The sequence below is a fragment of the Triturus cristatus genome, chromosome 9 (assembly GCF_964204655.1).
Source record: "Triturus cristatus chromosome 9, aTriCri1.1, whole genome shotgun sequence".
Classification (NCBI taxonomy): Eukaryota; Metazoa; Chordata; class Amphibia; order Caudata; family Salamandridae; genus Triturus; species Triturus cristatus.
The window spans coordinates 702,646,561-702,664,671 of NC_140592.1; positions in this window are offsets into that span (position 1 = coordinate 702,646,561).

Consider the following 18,111-nt stretch of genomic DNA (forward strand, 5'->3'; position numbering starts at 1 on the left):
TGACTGTACACCTGCCTGCTTATTCTCTCTATATATTCTCTCTATATATCGTGACTGTACGGTTGTTAATTATTTAAATTATTTAATCTTGACTACACGGTAACCATGGCTCGTGTTGTCCTTCTCGCTTTACTTCTTACTTTTTACCTTTTACCTTTATACCTCCTTAATTCAATTCCTTTAGACTATCGGCTTCCAACAACCTGCAAATTTTCACCGAAATTCAATTGTCTTTTTCACTCAGTATCGCCTCACCTTACTACTGAAGCAATGTTGTATTGCCTTGCCACCTTAGTATTATTATGAGCACATGTTACAACTAGTGAATTCCCGTTCTTCTGTTGTCCATAAGTCAGTCATGTCTAATAAGTCCTCATTGTTTTAAATACCTTCTCTCTCTCCCTCCTTCTTTCTTTAAGGTTATTCAGGTTTATCGTACAGGCATTACTGTTCCTTGTCCTGATGATGATCCTTGCAATTGTCTAGTAGGATCGAAACGCCGTCGACACTTATAAATACCCGAAATGTTAAAAAACATGATTTTGACACATAAGGGTGTTGCTTATAAATGTTTGTTTTCTCAAGTATTGATGATTCCTATAAGCAAACTATGTATTTATGCCTGAACCTCTTTGCTTCTATGACCTAATGTGTGTACTGGACGCAGGCTTGTGTCCCACTTTATCTACCTTCTTAAATTTTGCTTATTTTTGTACATTAGTAAAATTCATGACCTCTGTCCGGCTGGATAAGTCTCTCTCTTGATAAGTACTGATTCGGGTCCTTATTTATTACTAACCCTATTCCTCATATGACTAGGGACAATTGTTGTTTATAATCACTTAACTCCCAAGGTCCCTAGTTGACCTTTTTGGGTGCTCTTGTTGTTACTAAATATAGAATTAACTTGAAACAAGTGTTTCTGGGGGCTTGTTTAGGGTTTTCCCATTCCTTTTCCGAGTAAGGCCTCCCCCGGTCTGCCTCCCATTTAACTCGCAGTGGCGTTAAATCTGCCAAGGTATGTCCCCTGATTGTCTGCGAACCATTTCTCCAAGAGGCATCCTGTGCCCATAACGTGCACATATTGCACTTGGAGGTTCGTCGGGGGTTCCTGCGTTGCGTCTCCCCACCAATGTCTCATTGCGGCCGTCCATGAGGCATGATTCAGAAACTGGTCGGGGGGCACATCATCTTCGTTCGTGATAGCGAGAAACTACTGTAGGGTTCCTTCTTCATATGTCTCCTAGGGTGGTTACACCAGCGTCCACCCATGAGGCAAGGTCTATTTATTTATTTATTTTATTTATTTTAAAAGTTTTATATAGCGCTGGCTAGACCCGGAGGTATCAGAGCGCTTTACATAAGGTTCCACAGATATTATAAAATTACTTCAGTTACACGTTACATCAGTTACTAGAAAAACATTTCAAGAGTGTAGAAGACTAAATAAATGGAGTTTAGAAGGGTAAGGGGTGGGGTGTAAAGGGGTAGGAGTTAGATAGAATGGAGAGACGAAGGAGGGTCTGCCCACAGTCTGGCTGGGTAGGTGACGAACGAGGGGGGAAGTCCACAGTCCTTCTCCTCTTTAGCTATCAGGTAGCTCCACCGAGCATCAGACAAACAGCTAGGTCTCAGCAGGAAAACAGTAAAAGAGCAAAAGCAGCGTCTGGGAAGAAACAAGACAAATGTCAGAAGTCCGGCTGGGTAGGTGATGGCCATGGCGGTGTGCCGGAGACAATCTCCCCTATAGCTGTCGGTGCAGCTCCACCGGGAATCAGCCATGTATGCGTTTCGGGTTCCACCATAATAGAGAGAGGAACAGGAGGTGATCCAAAGTCAAGACTCGAGAGGGGTAGGGGGTAGGGAGAAAGGGGAGGAGGGAAGTAAGGTCAGGAGAGAAATCGGTCCTGGTGTTACTGGGGAGAGCCTTCAGCTACGTTCTCCAGCTGGCCAATGGGACAAAGATGGTGAGAGGAGAGGTGAGAAGTCCACAACCCATCTCCTCTTTAGCTAAACAGGTAGCTCCACGGGGCATCGGTCAGCTAGCTAGGTCTCAATGATCAGGAGGAAGATCCAATAATTTATGTCATGATGGGAGAGCCAGGTGGGGGAGGATGGTGAGGGAGCACCCCTAGCCTCGCTGGTGTGCACTCGATGAGCCAGTCCATGGAGTCCGGAGTTGGTGAAGGGGCTTCCCTATTAGCTGCAGTCTGGTGGAGCGAGAAGGGGTGGGTGGAGAAAGGGCTTCAAGAGTGGGGAATAGTAGGTAGAAGCCTAGTTGTTTAGACCATTTGTGTGGTGACCATGTCGAGGTCAGGCACCCGGGTATTCTGGGATCCCTAAACCGCTGTTTCCTGGTGATTGGGGCTCGCACGGCCGCCATGTTGGAGTCAGGTATCCTCCTCGAGTGTATTCTCACCAGGACACTACACCGGAGGGGAATCTCCTGGGAGACTGTCGCATGTAGTGTGGCCCAGGCAGTGGGGGTTCGTGCCCTGCAAACTTCTGGCGTGCCCCCGTTTCCAGCAGGTACCTTTCTAGCAGCCAGACTCCATTGTTGTGGCCACAAAAGAGGTAACTCTTCAAGCCTGCTGCAGTAGGGGAATATTGAAGTGCCATGGGGGGGGGGAGGGGGTAGCAGCCGCTTACTCCCCCGAGCTCAAGGCGGCCAAATTACTCACGCAAGTTTATCTGAAGTGCCCGCTGTCATCGGGGCTCAGTCGCTCGTTCCGCCGGTATGTTCAGGCGATTTGCGTTATCCACTCCTCCGGAGGACACCATGAACTCCTTTCCCGCATCCCAGAGGAGGCCGCCATTTTGCTGCAGCCGAGTAGGAGCGGTCCGTGATATCCGGGTGAGCTCCGGCAACGCTGCCGGAACCTCGGTCTCGTCGCGCAGCTACTTTACCATATGTATATGCTTCGCGGTGTACCAGTGCCTGGTTCTGTCCTACAAGGTCCGTCCGTCTATATTCTGAACATGTCCCCGCCTGGGCGACATTCCCGTTATGGGTACACCGGTTGCGTATGGTATTATACTTCTAGTGAAATGCAGTGCCCTGCAAAAGCATTTCTGTGTTATCAATATCAGCAAGGGAATAGGTTTATTCAGTTTATTACAGGGATGAAATAAATAAAGAATCCTCTCTAGGGAGTACGGAGGATCCTGTTCCGCCGAGTCTGACAAATTGAGCTCCCCCACCCATTTTGCCATCCACAAGATTTGAGACGCCAGGTAGTAATGCTCAAAGTTGGGCAGGGCCAGCCCCCCCCCTTTGCTCAGGAAGATTTAGCTTTGTCAATGCCACCCGGCATCGCAAGTTATTCCAGATAAAATCATGTGCAATCTTCTCCAAAGATAGGAAAAAAGACACGGTTGGTGGAGCTGTAAGGTAACGAAGTAATAAAGAAGACGTGGTAACCATTACCATTTTCATTACCTCCACCTTGCTTATGACTGAAAGGGAAAGCTTCTTCCAGAATTCAATTTGAGACTTGAGTGCGGTAACCTTCCTTGTGATATTTCCATCCATAAGTTCTTGTGTGTTATGGTAGATACGATCACCCAAGTATCTGAACGCCACCGGTTGCCACTGCACAGCCGTCCCATTTACTATCTAGCCCGGATCCACTGTAGTAGAATTAAACTGGTATAGACAAGATTTACCCCAATGGACCCCTAGCCCAGACAATGATGCAAAATATTTCAACGTGGCGGGATGACCTGCTGAATTGCCAGGATATCTCGTACATACAACAAGATGTCGTCTGCATAAAGCGAAACGGCATGTATGCCATCCCCAAGGGGTATCTCCCAGTCTGATGCTTAGGCGCGTAGTGCCATCGATAAAGGTTTGATTACCAAAGCGAAGATCAGGGGGAAAGGGGGCACCCGTGACTAGTCCCCCCGTCCAATCAAAATATGTTCGGAGAAAAGAGATCCCAGCTGCAATTGAAGTGTAAGGGCCCGTACAACAGTCCAATAAGGCTTAATATATATAGGGTCCAAATCCATAACGATGGAGCACTGCAAACAGGAAAGACCACTCGACCGTGTTGAAGGCCTTCTCCAGGTCCAGCACGACACAACCGGCAGTTGGCCAGTCCGCATTAGTACAGCTCGTCACCCTTAGCAATCCCCGAATGTTAAGCGATTTGAATACCTTCCATACTGTGTGGGAGCCATCTATAGATTTCTTATTTGTTGTAAACTAGTCACTGACACTTTACATTTTACTTTGAATAATGCATTGTAGAGTGCTGCAGGGGGTAAACAACATGCCATGCTCATGAGTATGGGAGCTGAGAGATTGACACCAGGTTTGACCGGGGCATTATCAGATATGGTCCTGGTCAGGTATTAGTTTGTATGTGTCTGCGTGCATACAATTCTTGTACCACAAGTCGATTCTTGATGACCTGTTATGGACTGAAGATTAATAGAAGTATTCATGTGTGGCCGTTTCTCCCTCCAAATAGTTAGTCCTTGGTAGTGCTGAACCAGGTGCTGAAAGCCATAACTACAGAGGAGAGTCTACTGTGTTTCATGTTAATTTGATTCAGTTTGGGATCGAAGGTGAGATTGAAATGCCCCTCCCGTCCTCCATTGTAATATATACGGGGGTGTCACGGCTAAAACAGATCTCTTCTGAAACAAGTTTCTTCCATAGAAGAAACTACATATTTCTTTTCTTAAATATATACATATTTGTGTATGTGTGTGTTTATATATATATATATATATATTACCTACTGGCGGTCGCCAGTAGGTAGTTATAGTTAGGACCACGTTTCCATAGGAAAACCTCAACATTCTATTTTGAATAACTTTGGCGCCGGTCGACGAATCCTCGCGAATTTCTCAAAATAGGTGGGGCGCTACGCTCCGCTCCTACCCTGAAAGTCTCGGGGGGATCCGTCAAGCGGGGGCTGAGATAAAAGGGGGGTCCCAAAACGCGTTTTTCCCATGCATTTTTCCATAGGACCTTTAGAACGAGCTACAGCCCGAACGGCTGAACAGAATTACTCAAAATTTGGCAGAGAGGTAGTCCCTAGGTCAAGGAAGTGCCTTTTGTAGGTTTGGTGTAAATCTGTTCAGTAGATTCTGAGAAAATAGCCTTTAAATCAATATATATATCTGAGCCCGCTTACGGTACGCTTACCGTACGCTTACGGTAAGCGTACGGCGGCGTGCGCGAGCGCGATTCTGATTGGCTGTTAGATCTTAGTAAACATTCGAATCGGCCGAAACCAGGAAGCGGCGGCCGCCATTTTGTGTATTTCACTCTGAAAAAAAAGAGTGAAAACAAGGAAAGGGGGCAATGAGGAGAGTTACAGACCCCCTAACATTTGTAAGGGGGTCAAAGAAGGACAGAAAAGTACAAAAAAAACATTTATTAATTTAAAAAAAAATCACGGGGTACGCGTACAGTAAGCTTACGGTAAGCGTACGGTAAAAAATAAAAAATAAATAAATAAATGAAAAGCAGATTTAAGAGTTTAGAAATTAGGGAGCTCTAAAAAGAGCTGTTGTGTTTATGAAGTCATTTTTTTAGTGGTACCTACAAGTAAGTACCGATGCAGAGTCTAAGGTTCAAGAGGAAGACTCTGTTCCCTTCATCATTGAAGTGCACACCATCTCCTCTATAAATGTCTTGCATGTCATAACGCAAGTTGTTGTGGTAAATGGCACCCATACCATAGTCACGGAGGAAAGCAGAAACAGATTTGTTGACGTGCTTTCTTGCTTTGTCAATCTGTGGACAGAAATGATTGGACCAGTTCCATTTTTGCCTTTGGCATATGTTGGAAAACACAAAGGCAGTTTTAGGGAAAAGTGTAAACAGTTGTGCAAAGGTGTCCTTCATAAGCATTTCCAGACCTACCCCAGTCAAAGTGCCTAGGTCATTGCCACCACAGTGCACTATTATGAGGTCAGGGTGTTGGATTTGAATGAAGGATTTCACCAATGGCATCAATTGGTGCCACTTTAACCCTCTCTGACCAATCCATTTAATGTCTACATTTGGCAAAGCAAGGTCTCTCACCATATCTGTTTTCTCTGCAAACTTTTCACTCCAGAAGACATAGCTGTGCCCTACAATCCACACTGTGAACATCTTCAAAGGAGAACTGGATGCACTCAGGAGGTGTCTTTCAGTAGAATGGCAATATGAAAAGAAAGACAGTTTGGAAATGGAGGCATACATATTTTTTTAAAACAAAAAGAACTGATTGGCTGTTTCATACCATTCTAGAATAAAAACTAGGCTGTATGTGAAAATTAATAGAAGCATGTTTTGTATTGGTACAAAAAAATGTGTAACCAAAGAACAGTACTATGGATTTGCTGTAAGGTTTGAAAAGTCAAGCACTCTTGCTCTGTGGAATTGAAACATTGTGTGTCGAACTTCTGACCTAACTGCACACAGCAGTGTTCCATGAGCTGTTGCTATGGTAGCAGGCAGAAGTCAAGTTGGGGGAAGGGTACTAGGCAGAAGTCAAGTTGGGGGAAGGGTACTTTTGGAAAAGGGTTGGTTTTCAACCAATAGAAATGTGTGATTACATTTGAAAAAAAGGGGGAAGCACTGAGATTTGAAACTTACATGTATATGTGTGGAAAAATAGAGGGAAAGTTTGCCATTATCTGGTTCTGCTGAGAGGAGAGAGGTGAACACAACAGAGATCCTGGCTCTGATAATCTGCTGTTTGAGTGTCACATTTCTTTCACAACTAACTAATTTTAAAGGTGAGTTTGGAGTTTGAGAGGGGATGTATGTGGTAACTTAAGAAATGAATAATAGAAATGGGAATTGTTTTTGTTGTAGTTACACATGGTGGTTTCATAATGTGACAGTGTGTAAAAGTGATTTACACTTGCCCCGAAAAAAAAAAGAGCAGTAAGTGTGCTTTCAAATTGGCAAAGAAATTTCGTTTTGGGACTAATGTGAAAACATGACTCTGTGTGCATAGAAGAATTATAGGCAGAGATTTATTGTGTCTTGCTCTGGTGATTTCACAGTTGCATTAGATGGAAAGGGGGAGCGAATTTTTTGGGGAAGAAGCAGAGGCTTAGCACACACCCATGTGCTTGCCATGTATAGTCATGCACAGTATTTAGAAGCCAGTGGGGTTTTCAGGTTTAAGTCTGTAATGCAAATACATTCAGCATCACTAAGGCTGGTTGCCCTTGGTGGAGTGTAGGCAGTCACAGAGAATGCACATGGTGGTGGTCTGAAAAAAAAACAGCTTGAAAAAAATGTAAATATGTATACTGTATTATAAATTGTTAAAAAAATATTAATACTTTTTTCTTTTTTTTCAGATCGATATAGAAAATTTTCGAAAACTACAACCATTTTTAAAACTATTTTTTAAAAAAACAAATGAATAAATATTTTTTTGAGTGAGTATGGTAAGTCAATAATAATAATTGTAGTCTCTCAAGGACCTTGTAATGTGATAATTGATTTTTAGTGTTTTTTTTAAAAAATAAAAAAAAGGTACGCGCACCGTACGCGTACGGTAAAAAAAAAAAAAAAAGGTTTTAAAAAACATATGTAAAAAAAAGATGAAAGATAAGGTTGGCTCTTAAAAGAACCGTTGTGTTCATGCAGGGACAGAGGAAAGGAAGCATGGGAAAATCATTCAAAGCTACAAATGTGCTGATCTATTTTGTTGTTCACTAGGGAAACACTGGTCTCCCTATGACAAATTAGACCTTTACAAAATGTGCAATGAATATCAACCTTCCGAAATCGAAGGTTCATTTCCAGAGGGCCAGCAAAAGGAGATTCTCCCCCCACAGATGAAGGGCTCACCTGACCTGCAGAAGAAGGAGTCAGCCCTGCAGATGATGGTCCAGGCTGAGCTGCTGTGGATGTACTGGCTCGTCTTTCTGAAGAGTTACCTCCAAAAAGATGACCATGTGTCCTTCTGTGTACATCCTGGAGGTGTCTCTTCATGGTGTGATTCCCAAAGGAATACTTCCTGTTAGGATTACCTCTAGAAAGTACACGCTTACACAGCTTGCAAGTAACTAAGGGTGCATTCACCTTTTGCTGGCCTTCTGGAAAAGTAAAATAATCCCAAACATAAGAAGGCTTTTGTTTCCTCGATCTCTGCCTCAAGACAGTGCTGCTGGTGCTAGCCTCACTCTCAGAAGAGCTCTGCTGTTCTGCCATCGTATCCCAAAGACAAACCAGCTCCTTCTCCCAAGGGATCACAAGCAGAAATGAGGGGAATGGGTGTGGTGTAGGAGAGTTATAGAACTGAAAGTAGTTTCAACCAATCAAAAGTTGTGTTTCAAGATCACATGACCTACCGTACGCTTACGGTGCGCTTACGGCAAAAAGTACGCGTGCGCGTAAAAAAGACACGCGCTTGCGCGCATGCGCATAACAGTCACTCCCCGGCACTTCCGCGTAACGTGCGCGTGTGGCGTAAGCGCGCACGCGTCCCACGCGCAGTACGCGCGGCTACGCAAAGTGCGTAACTATACGCAAGCAGCGTAGATAGATTACGGACGTTGCGTAAACCGTACGCTTACCGTAAGCTTACGGTACGCGTACTATAAAAAAAAAAAAAAAAAAAAATCTGGTAATAAATTTTACATGTTTATTTTAAAAAATATATTAAAAAAAAATATTTAAGGATTTTAAAAATTTAAGCATAGTCTTTATAAAATGAAAGAAAATTAAATTAAAAATATGTTTGAAAAAAATGAAGAATAAAAAAAAAAATTAGCATTTAAAAAACCTTGCAAATTCACTGAAAAAACCATGGGTTACACACACGTTATAGTTAGGAATTAGCATTTTAAAAACCTTGCAAATTCACTGAAAAAACCATGGGTTTCACACACGTTATAGTTAGGAATTAGCATTTAAAAAACCTTAGAAATTCACTGAAAAAACCATAGGTTTCACACACGTTATAGTTAGGAATTAGCATTTAAAAAACCTTAGAAATTCAGTGAAAAAACCATAGGTTTCACACATGTTATAGTTAGCTGGACATTTTACTCGTAAAAAACCAATGAAATTGCCCCGTTATAGTTAGTTCAGCTAACTATAACTCACGCGCCCGCAATGCACTGCTGATGACGTCACATATTACATCACTCATGACATGGTCAGTGACATCACTCATGACATCACTGATGACATCTCAAATGACATCACTGATGACATCACTGATGACATCATCCTTGTGATAGAGTGGCAGACCTCCTCTCACCTTAATATAAGCTTTGATACACACATTCAAAAATAGAGACTAAAATTTTCAAAACAATGGACATACCAATACCAGTTACAACAACCTCTTCAGTAATTCTAAGATCCACATACACATCCACTCATTCACCAACAGTCCTATACAGTCACTCATACATGTACTCAGTCATCATATGTACTCATACACCTATACATCCTGTTACATAATGCCACTCATCCATAGAGTTACTCACACACATAGTCACTCATGCTAATAAAGAATCAAACATACATTCACCTGCATATACAGTTATACACACACCACCACACTTACTTCTACGGAAACTTACACATACTTAGTCTTTTAAACAATCACTTATAGAAACACATACTTATTCATACAGGAACTCTTTCAATCTCTCCCTCTCACATATACTCACATATATACACCAATAGTCACATATACTAGTTTAAAACATATGTAGTTACTCCTGAAGACACTATTGGGACAGTCATTCACTCACTAACACACCCATACACACACTCATCCACCCATACAGTCCTGCACACATGCTGTCTTCAACACATACAAACAGTGAGTCACTCATTCATGCACCTATGCACTACGTAATACCCCCCACCGAACCATACAGACACTCAGACTGATACTCAAAAAAACAACTACTAACCTATATAGACACCCATGTAGCTACTCACCAACCCATGCAGCCACTTATACACAAAGTGAGAGATACACTTAATCAGTCAGTTACACAATCAATTTTTTAAAAACAAATCATCCATTTAGACACTTATATACCCATTTATTCTTCCATCGACCTTGAGATATACATATATAAAACATATTTAATTTTCAGAAAAACACACATTCACTGGATGATGTCATCAGTGATGTCATCAGTGATGTCATTTGAGATGTCATCAGTGATGTCATGAGTGATGTCACTGACCATGTCATGAGTGATGTAATATGTGACGTCATCAGCAGTGCATTGCGGGCGCGTGAGTTATAGTTAGCTGAACTAACTATAACGGGGCAATTTCATTGGTTTTTTACGAGTAAAATGTCCAGCTAACTATAACATGTGTGAAACCTATGGTTTTTTCACTGAATTTCTAAGGTTTTTTAAATGCTAATTCCTAACTATAACGTGTGTGAAACCTATGGTTTTTTCAGTGAATTTCTAAGGTTTTTTAAATGCTAATTCCTAACTATAACGTGTGTGAAACCCATGGTTTTTTCAGTGAATATATATATATATATATATATATATATATATATATATATATATATATATATATGAAGCCAAAGTCCTGAACTCCCCAGTAAAGCAAAGGGAGCTGCAAACAGGTAAGGACCTCTTCACCACGCACAATGCTGACGTCCAACGGTAAAAACAGCAAACGAATCCAAATAATTCAATTCTGACTCTTTATTTCATTGTCAGACAAGTGTCCGCCTCAGACGCGTTTCGATCGCCTCCGCGATCTTGATCACCTGACGCGCTGGTGCCGGACCATACAATTTAAAATAGGGTTCACCCAATCACATTGCTCAGTGTTGAAAAACATAATAGAAATACTACACCTTAGAGAGTGTATACTTAAAGAGATGCCGAAAATCAATCGGAAACAAAAGTAGCCGGGCTGGTAGAAGAAAATTGATACATAAAATGCAACAAACCAGCAAAACAATTCATGGTAAATGAAATAAGCGGCTAGTGCCTCTGAATGCTAGAATGCTAATTATCAAGTCTTAACCACGGCTCGTATGTTTGGGAAGACACGGCAACATAACTTCAATTGATATGTATATATATATTCACTGAATAAAACAGGTTACAGCGTCATTCTAGTTAAGCTCAGATTTTATACACACAAATCCAAAGAAATTCAGCAGTTATAGTTACCTGAGCTAACTATAACTTATGCCCTTGCAATGCACTGCTTATGACGTCAAATATGACATTACTCATGATGTGGTCAGTGACTTCACTGATGACATTATCAAGTGAGTGTAGTGTTTCGTAAAGGTTTCTGAAACTTAGATATAGACTAAGTTACTGCATAAGTTAAATTACTCCAGTATTGGAACTTTCATAGATTCACATGCTTGAATCGTTCTCCGTCGTCGAGATGGGAGTCCCTATTACCATCCAATAGTAATACAATGTGAAAGATAGAGCAAGAAGGCCCTAGGCCCTTAAATTGTGCAATCTTTCATAGTCCTTTTTAAAAAGAGACCAAACTTATACCACCACCAATAAGACTGCAATGACCTTTAGAATACTCCTGGAAGAAGCTGCAGTCCCTCAGATTTTCTATCTCATGTCCTGCTAGTCCCCACTGAGCTCTTGTCACTATTTGAATACTTTATAAGATTATAATATCATTTTTCTACTACTGTAAAGGTTGTCACCTTCTGTTCTCAAAGTTTTTTTTTCTTCTCAGAGGACCTTCATCATGACTGACAGTGAGAAGAAAAACCTCTTCAGACCTTGTAAGACTTGCGGCAAAAAAAAGGTTACCCTCTGAGTATACCCATCAGGACTGCATTTATTGCCTCTACCCAGATCATTCTGTAAGGTATGTCGTACCTTTTTTACGAAAACATTAAAGGACAGAGAAGGAAGGCTGCTTAACTGGCTTCAAAAGCTGAAAACTAGGAAAGAGCCAGTTTCAGACCCTGATAGAGGACTCTTCTTAGTTATCTAGGAGATTCCACAAGAGATAAATTGCCTCATTCCAGATCCTTCTCTGATCATCCTAAAAAAGCCTAAAAAAAAAAACCCACTTACGGGTCTTTCTAAGGCCGAATCCCTTCTAAGTCTCCTCTCAGATCCAAGTCTCATTCTTCAGTAGAGGGCAGAAAAGAACCTTCTACCTCCTCTAAAAGGTCTAAAAAAGAAACTTCTGAGCCGCGTATACCCCCTCCCATAATTTCTCATGCGTTCAAAGAGCCTTCCTCCGTTCCACCTACCGATAAATCGTTGACGAGCACCCCACTGTCACCCAAAGCGTCAATCCCCAAGACTTGTACGGCGGCATCATTGACAACGTTGTTAGTCACAATCACTTCGCAGTCCACTTCCGCCTTCTTGATGGTGACATTGTCGTGACTGTCAACTCTCAAGATTGCTCCTTCCTAGTCATCGACAATGCTGAGGAAGTTTCTGCATACGCTGTTCGCAGTGCTGCTTACCACGATGCCCTTCACGACTGCTCTGCCGATGACAGGTTACCTCATCCATGACCCCGTCGACAATCGAAAAAGGGCTAAAACAACAAAGTCAAAATTGTTGATCTCTGAACACACTTATCCCAGTAAGGTATTAAACTTCTAGTAAGACGCAGTGCCCTGCGAAAGCATTTCTGTGCTATCGATATCAGCAAGGGAAGAGGTTCATTCAGTTTATTACAGGGATGAAATAAATAAAGAATCCTGTCTAGGGAGTAAGGAGGATCCTGTTCCGCCGAGTCAGACAAATTATGCTCCCCCACCCATTTCGCCATCCACAAGATTTGAGACGCCAGGTAGTAATGCTCAACAAAAGTCACAATTGTTGACCTCTGAACACACTTATCCAAGTAAGGTAACACCCCTATTACCAACTGATCTTCTGGGAGAGGAGAAGGACTTGGTGAATGGTGTACCCTATGGGATTGCACACAGTTCCTCCCAGTTGAATGTGAAATGTCAGGAGGAGGAGGAATATTATGAGTAGTATCAGCTACAAAATTATGCCTCTCATGAGTACCCATTTCAGGGGGACATGGTTTGGGTGCTGAGTTCTCTGGCCTCCAGCTTGCATTTATGCTGTTGGATTATAGGAAAAGATTTCCACCCACTGCAGCGATAGTACCTCAACCACCTACACCTGCCAGATCCCCATCGTCTCAATCATCCACTACACTTCAAAGACCTACATCTTTGTCTCTCCCAGTACACCATGCACAGCCCTGCCTCACGACCCAGATACATCAGAGGAGGAACATAAGAAAGTTGAACTCAGCGTAACCCATATGGAACGGGATGACTATTTAATCCCTACTGCATCATCATCTTCTCCCACGACAGTCGACTCCCCTCCTGATGATATTGGAGGTTTTCACAATTAACTTGAAAGGGCAGCTAAAACATTTGCGCTCCCCATGCCATGCTAGCAGATGGACTGTTTTTTATATGACTTTAAAGAGCCATTTCGGGAAAGTGTGCGCTCCAAGCCACTACATTTGGGGGTAAGGTCTGAAAATAATTAAAAACTCCTGCTACAATTACAGCAGCTCTTCTGCGCCTTGATAAATAAGTATAAAGTCCCATAGGATGATCCCGTCTGTTTAACTGGTCATTCAAGCCAGATTTAGGAATTACCTAAACAGCTCGGAGGCAATCTAAAAAACCTTTCACCCAGATTTCTGCACCTCCAGACGAGGGCAGACGTTTAGACAATTTTGGGAAAGTATTGTCATCTATGTCACGACTGACAGGCTGCCAATTCTCTAGCCGGGTTGGGCAGATACCATCGGCAGCTATGGACTGACATCACCCCATAAATGGATCGGCTTCCAGAAGAGGCCAAGCAAGTAGCAAAAAAGATCTTATGAGAGGGAGAGAGGACATCAGCAGAAATTATTAATGGTGCCATGGATAAACCCACCTCAATTCATCAACTTGCAGGTTCAGCTGTGCTCAGGAGACCATGCCCTCTAAAAGCTACTTATTTCACCCATAGGTTCAAAATAAGATTTTAGATCTCCCATTGAATGGACAAGCTTTGTTTGGCAAACATGTCAATGAAGCCTTGCAGGTGATAAAAACTGACACTATAAAGTAAAATTGCTATGAACAGTCCAGTTCAGGAAGTCGTTCTTTTGTGGAGCCAAAGGACGTGGCATACCTTCATGTAGGGTAGGCTATCGACAATACCGGTATCCCTACGACACGTCTACCTCCCAACTGTTTCGTCCGCAATACATCCAAAGATAACTTCCTTAAGCAGTGTACAACAGACCTGGGACCAGATGGAGGGCACCCCATCAGGGAAAGGATGCCACTTGTCGCCATTGACCGGTCTCAAGCTCTGGCTACCCTATCCCATCACCATTCAGATTAGGGGGCAGAATATCCATATCCATTCATCGTTGACAGGAGGTAACAGTGGACCAGTGGGTCCTAAACCTTGTTCGATTTGGCCACACTCTAGCATTTGTCCAAAATCCACTTCTCAACCCACCACACCCATCCGTTCCCCAACATCTACGGCAACTCGAATTAGAGGTCAAGACCATGATTCAAAAAGTAGCTATTGAGAAGGTCCCTCTTTCGCATCCAGGAAAAGGATTCTGTTCCCATTTCTTTCTAATTCACAAAAACTGGAAGGAATGGAGGCCAATTCTCAACCTCAGAGATCTCAACATCTATCTCAAGAATCAATCATTCTGCATGATAACACTACAAGATATTCTCCTGCGTCTAAACCATGGGATTATGTCATCCTGCAGGATGTGTACTTTCTTATCCCCATCCATCCTTCCTACAGGAAATTCCTAAGGTTCTTGGTAGCCAGCAGCCACTACCATATCCGGGTTCTACCCTTTGGTCTAAAATCAGCCTCCAGGATATTCACAAACTGGAACCTGTAGCGGCATTTTAAAAAAAACAAAAGCACCAGGTGTTCCCCTACTTGGACGACTGAGTCATCAAGGCAAATTCCTCTCAAGCAGCACAGGCATCTACAAGTGCTTGCATAGCACTATTCAACGAGCTAGGTCTCACTCTGAATTGGTGAAAGTCGACTCCACAGCTTTCAAGGACTACAACCTTTTTGGAGGTAAACCTGGATACCATATCTAACATAGCCTGTCCCACTTCAGAAAGGCAAATACGACTGATTACATTGGCGAGAGTCTTTCAGAAAAAAGGGTCTCTTTCAGTGCACCATTTTTGGGATGTCACCATGCATTCCGCTAGTTCCAATATCCAGGCTACGGATACGGCCCCTCCAGGAGGAGCTCAGCCTTCAATGGGTTCAAGCCATAGTAGGTTTCGACGATATCATCACAGTCACTCTGGTCATGATCACATCTCTAACTTGGTGGACTCAGCAGAAACACATCTTAATTGGTCTCTACTTCCTTCCTTCCACAGCCATCTCCGTTGGTCATTACCGCCAATGCCTCTTTGGACAGATGGAGAACATACCTTCAAGACCTACAGGTCAGTGGCAAGTGGCAGAAGCCTCATCGGAGTTTGCACATCAATCTCCTCTAGCTAAAGGCAGTTCATCTGACCTTGTGAGCTTTCCTCCCCAACATTGACAACTCAGAAGTTCTCATCAGAACAGACAATACAACCACAATGCACTACCTAAAAAAACAGGGATTACGAAGTCTCTTCTCTCTCAAGAGTCACAAGACATTTGGATTTGGGCCCTTGCACATGAAGTGCATCTACGAGAACATGTTCCAGGGAAGCAAGATAGCGGGCACTCTCAGCAGACTGAGATCAGCCTGTCCTGAGTGGGAGTTAGATCAGAAGATGGTCGACCGCATATTCTCTCAGTGGGGAACACCCAATCTCGACCTCTTTGTCAGTCCACAGAACACCAAATGCCAATTCTATGCAAGCTGACATCACCGTCCGGGATCATAGGGGAATGCATTTTCGATGGCATGGTGCAGAATCTTTGCTTACTCCTTTCCGCCCATTCCCCTAATTCCGAGAGTACTCACAAAGATGAAAGTCGAGCGCTGCAAACTGATACTAATAGCCCCAACGTGGCCTCACCAGCACTGGTTCACAGAGCCCCTACTGCGGTCTGAGAAACCTCACATTCCATTGACAGTCTCCCCACATCTCCTGACCATGAACGAGCGTCAGGTCTTGTACCCCGATTCCTGAATCTCTTCATTTGCCAGCATGACTTCTGAAAACAAGTTCGCCCATCTGAACATCCTTCAGTAGTACAGGGGCATACTTGCCAGAGCTTTCAGCACTAACAACTTACTCTTACAAGGGGAAGAGGTTTTGTTTATGGGTCCAGCAGGAACAGATTCATCCACTGTCCTCGCCAGAACAGATATTACCCTATCGATTGCACTTGGCAAGTTCAGGTTTAGCGCATGCCTCCATCAGTTCATCTGGCGGCCATTTCTTGTTTTGGACCTCACACAGCACACCCTTCTTTCAGTCCTTCAGAATAATCAGAGTTCCTCAGGGGGCTATTGAGGGTTTTCCCTCGTTTCAGACCTCCCCCCTCCTTTGTGGCATCTGAACAGTCCTCACACAACTCATGAAGCAGCTATTTGAGCCCATTCACAGATCCGCTTTAAAGTTCCTATCCTGGAAAGTGGTACTCCCGGTGGCTCCCACCTCGGCCACACGGGTCAGTGAGATCCAAGCTCTGACAATTCAGGAACCTTTCGTGCAGATTAGAGAGAATAGGATAATTCTATGTACAAATCCGGGATTTATACCTAAAGAATCTTCGGACTTCCATCTCAATGAGCCACTAATTCTGAAGACCTTCTGTAGTAAAGTAGGATCTGCTTCTTATGGTTACCCCCACGTTTTGCTAAATATGATACTGTTTTTTGACTGGGATCCTGCTAATCAGGACCCCAGTCTATCTGCTTTCTCCTTAAACTGTTATGCTATGTACTTAAGTACACTCCAGATTGGATCCTAGGATACCCTTGTCAGTTCCTAGTATATGGGACCCATGTACCAAGGGCATAGGTACCCCAGAGGCCTCCCATGGGCTGAAGCATGTATTATGCCACCCATGAGAGGTCATGCAGAATGGAACTACAGGCCCGCCATTGCAGCCTGTGTGAGATGGTGCATGCACCACTTACTTTAGATATAGGTTCCCTATATCTAAAGGGTAACTGCACTCAAAACCGATAAGTCACCCCTATAGCAGGCCTTACCAATCCTGAAGGCAGAGTGCTTGGTTCTATGTGAGAGGGTGTCCTACCACGAGCTGGACACCCCTGCAGCCTACGGAGTTCATTCTCCCCGGTTGTCAATGATACAGCCATATACGACATATACAGTGGCATTATGCGACTGCGTACTAACGAACTCTAAAGTGGGTGAATCAAACCCTATTGTGTTTGGTATCAAATATTGTGGAATCATACCTCCACATTGGTAACTGGTGAGGGGGGTATGATTCCACCCCTCAGAAGTGAGCTTCTTTGGGTCCCTGGTGTTCCCGGTACCAGTTTGCTAGTCCGGGGCAGCCCACAAGGGTTACTGCCGACCAGAGACACATTTCTGTCCTCCTGCTACTGAACCAAGCTCGAGCAGGGGAAGACAGATCAATAGGCATCCTGTCACAGGGAAGTGTGACCACCTCCCAGACAGGATTTAGTGTATGAGGGCTGGGTGGGTGCGCTTGCCAGCACCCGAAAGTCTTCATGAGGGGCCCATTTGGTGTCCCTGTGCATAGCCCAGTTCAAACCAGCCCTGGGGGCCGTTGGCTCCTGCTCTGGCATGAAACTGGCCAAAGGACATGGGAGTAACCTCTCCACTATCCAGACCCTCCCCGCAGAGGGTCTCCTGAATCTGTCCAACCTTCTCCCGTGGACACAAAAGGGCTTACCTGGCTGTAGGACCCTAGATTCGATGTGGATGAGATTCTGAACCAGAAACCACTGAACTTCGACCGTCTGGATACTCTGAACTTCGTTTGGGCCCAACTTCATCTCCCTCTCAGTCCAAAGCATCATCTGGGCCCGTGCCCCATACAGGCTCCGTGCAGGACCTGTGGAGCCTCAAGGACCATCAAAGATATCTCCCTTGGAGAGAAGGAGTCACTCCCCTGCATCCGCAGGCACCACATCACGACTGACCTGACTGCTGCTTCTGA